The sequence below is a fragment of the Arachis duranensis genome, chromosome 4, assembly GCF_000817695.3.
Source record: "Arachis duranensis cultivar V14167 chromosome 4, aradu.V14167.gnm2.J7QH, whole genome shotgun sequence".
NCBI classification, from domain to species: Eukaryota; Viridiplantae; Streptophyta; class Magnoliopsida; order Fabales; family Fabaceae; genus Arachis; species Arachis duranensis.
In genome coordinates, this window is record NC_029775.3 from 43,318,274 (window position 1) to 43,321,806 (window position 3,533).

The window sequence follows — 3,533 nt, forward strand, 5'->3', positions numbered from 1 at the left end:
AATGGTACAAAAAAAAAAATAAAAATATACAATTAAAAAGGTCTTTAGGAAGCAAGTTTTCAATCATGGAACATTTTCAAGAAGGAATTGTAAATACATGCAAATTATATGAATAAGTGGGTGAAGATTTGATAAAACCACTCAACTAAACACAATATAAATTATAAAATAATGGTTTATCACCACGCTTTTTTTGTCACACTTTAAAAACGTACCCATAAAAAAAATCGACACGTTTTAAAAACATGACTAATTTGTCTTATAACAGTAACATTTTTAAAACGTGCTCATATGCTGAGTTTATTTAACAACCTTACAAAAACGTACCGATAAAATCTCCCACCCCCTAAAATTTAATTTCCCTCCCTTTTTTTCCACACTTAACTTTTTTTTCTAAGTTAACTTTCAACCTATAGAAACCCAAACAAGCCCTACTTCACTTCTATTTCCAAATTCACTTCTAACCTAGAAGATAACCTAGAAGCCGTCGCACCCAGCAAGCCTTCGCATCACTGCCGATCACCAAGACCGTCGCACCGCCCAGCTCACCGTCGTGTTCATCTAACCCTCACACCCAGCCCTTTCTCTGTCGCACCATCAACGCAACCCTCGTTGGATTCGGAACCCTCTAGCGGTGCTGCTCCGTCCACGCACCCTCAGTGGTCTCTGTCTAGGCGTGCCCTACTACTCCCTCAGTGGTCTCTGTCTCGCAAACCCTCGTTGGATTCGAAACCCTCAATCGGCACCGTAAACACTGGTAAGTCTTTCTTCCCTCTGATTCTCTGTTTCTCTGTTCCTCTATTTCTTCTCTATTCTGGACTAATTAACAGAAAGAAAACATTGAAGAAATAAATGATTTTTATTAGTTTTATCTACTTGATTGTCTCTGCTCTTTATTTTCTCTATTTTATTGTGTTGTGCTTTTTTCTGTGAAAAGTAAATAAATAAACACAGAAAAGATTCAAACTGGTCCACATTTTGAAGGGGGATTAAAATGATGGATCCCAACATGCTCTTAAAAGAAGAATCAATGGACTTTGCTTTTATCTTTGTTCACGTTAAAGTGAAAGAGAGTGATATATATAACTGATAAGGCTATAGGCTTAGAGCACTGTGCTTTTATTCTTATGATGAAATTGTAACTAAGCGTCACTCCTTTGCATTTAGTATGTCAATCTGGTGACAGTGAAGAAAACATCACAGTTTTATTTGACTTGCTTGTAACCTGTCCAGATTCTATTGAAGATGTTAATGTGAGAAATGAGACTGCTGGCTGCCCAGCATTAACGGAGGCTGCCCAGCATTGACGTATGTAAGATTGTTTATTTGTCTTTTTTCTGTTTTCTTAATTTATAGAATGCCAATTAATTTTTGTCAAAAAGATGCTGTACTGTTATCTTCATTGTGGAATCAGCCCAAGTATTAATGGCTAATCTTGGTTTCAATGTTTTGTAATGCTGGTTATTCAATAATGTAGGGATAGGAACATGTATGGATCAGATTTCTTTTGTTTTGAGTTTTGACACTTAGTTTACCTTTGCTGAAAGTTTTTTTCTGGTATCAAGATGAGTGTGATTATTAGTTCAACTTGCGTGAGATATTTTGATTTGGCAATGGCAGAAAATGAAAAGGGCTAAAACATGGGATTATCTCATTTGGTGCTTTTTCATCATTCATAGATATTGAAATGAGAAAAATTTAATTACAAGTATTCCTATTTTACTATTGGATTTGTGTCCTTGATTCATGTTACTAAATGGTTTTTTTAACAAAACTAGTGTTATATATACCAAGCTGAAAGTGTTAAATAATTTTAAACTAGTGTCCTTGATTCACTATTACTGCCCACCATGTGTTTGATTAAATGTGTGTGAGCAATGCAGTGCAGATTTGATGTTAACTATTTTGAGGAGCATCTCAATGCAATGCTGCTATTATGTGTGCTTCAATGGAATTTGATGTTAACTATTTTGAGTTCGAGTCTGTGTTTACTATTTGTGTTATTTCTTATTGCTATTATGCTGCTATTATGTGTGTTAGATTGCTTATTATTGATGGTGTGTTTGTGTTAATTTCAGAATTTGGCAAGAAGCCAACCTGTCTAGCAGGAGTTGCAAGAGTGCTGAAACGAATGCACTCAACATGAAGGCCACCATTATGATTTCTTTTTGAGTTGTGACACTGACATTCAATACTTTCACAGAAAACATCAAGCAGAGATCCAAACAAAGTGAGTAACTTGCAATAACGTGCTCCCAGCTTAGCCTTTAGTTCTGTGCATGTCAAAACACAAAAGGGTTGTCAAATCCATTTTCTGAGTATTAAATTCTGGTATCCAAAACTTTATGGCGGTTAGTCTTAATCTTAGTTATTCACATTTTGATCATATCTTATAATAATTTTGGCAGCTGAGGCATTTCTTCTGGGTTTCCAGCACTAAATTAAAATGACCAATGCTGTTTTTTATATTCTCAATTATTATATGATAAATTCTTAACAGAAATTCCCTGTTATATTCTCAATTATTATATGTAATCACCGCAATTGATTTACTAGGTCTGTAATGATCTCGTCTGAACTTGAGTATTATTGGATATCATTATCCTTCTTGTTACTGTGTCAGATAGTGAGTGGGTGAGCCCCGTCCAAGTGGTTCCAAAGAAATCCGGCGTTATTACAATTAAGAATGAACATGGGGAGCTTATAGCCATGAGAGTCCAAAACTCATGGAGGGTATGTATCGACTATTGGCGCTTAAACTTGGCCACTAGGAAGGATCACTTTCCGTTGCCCTTCGTCGATCAAATGCTTGATCGCATATGTGGTAAATCTTATTACTATTTCTTAGATGGATATTTTGGTTATTTTCAAATCCACATCGCACCTGGAGACCAAGTAAAAACAACCTTCACATTCCCTTTTGGAACGTATGCGTATAAAAGGATGCCATTTGCCTTGGGCAACGCACCAACTATGTTCCAAAGGTGTATGATGAGTATATTTGTGGATCTTTTGGAGTAATTCATGGAGGTGTTCATGGCCGATTTTAGTGTTTACGGGGACTCCTTTGATCTTTGCCTAAACAATCTTGTAAAAGTATTAGAGAGGTGTACTAAATCAAACCTTATGTTAAATTTTGAGAAATGCCATTTTATGTTTAGGCAAGGTATTGTTTTAGGGCATATTATCTCTAATGATGGGATCTCTGTTGATCCAGCAAAGGTCAATGTTATTTCTAGTTTGCCTTACCCCTCTTCTGTGAGGGAAGTCCGTGCGTTTCTTGGACATGCAGGTTTTTACTGGCGATTCATTAATGACTTTAGTAAGGTGGCACTACCTCTCTCTCAATTGTTGCAAAAGGATGTGGAATTTGAATTGAGTAAAGAGTGCATGGAGGCATTTGATAAGCTCAAAATTGCTTTGACCCAAGCTCCCTGATAAACCATTATTTTATGATTTATATTGTGTTTAATTGAGTGGTTTTATCAAGTCTTCACCGACTTATTCATATAATTTGCATGTATTTACAATTC

The 3,533-nt window shown here is 35.9% G+C and overlaps 1 long non-coding RNA gene across 1 annotated transcript; it reads left to right on the plus strand.

Moving 5' to 3' along the window:
* Positions 1-732: 732 nt before the first annotated feature.
* On the plus strand, positions 733-2,536 carry LOC110279969 (uncharacterized). The gene is made up of 3 exons (XR_008008086.1): positions 733-757; positions 1,234-1,308; positions 2,079-2,536. It is a non-coding gene; the product is annotated as an uncharacterized LOC110279969 (long non-coding RNA).
* The last annotated feature ends 997 nt before the right edge of the window (positions 2,537-3,533 follow it).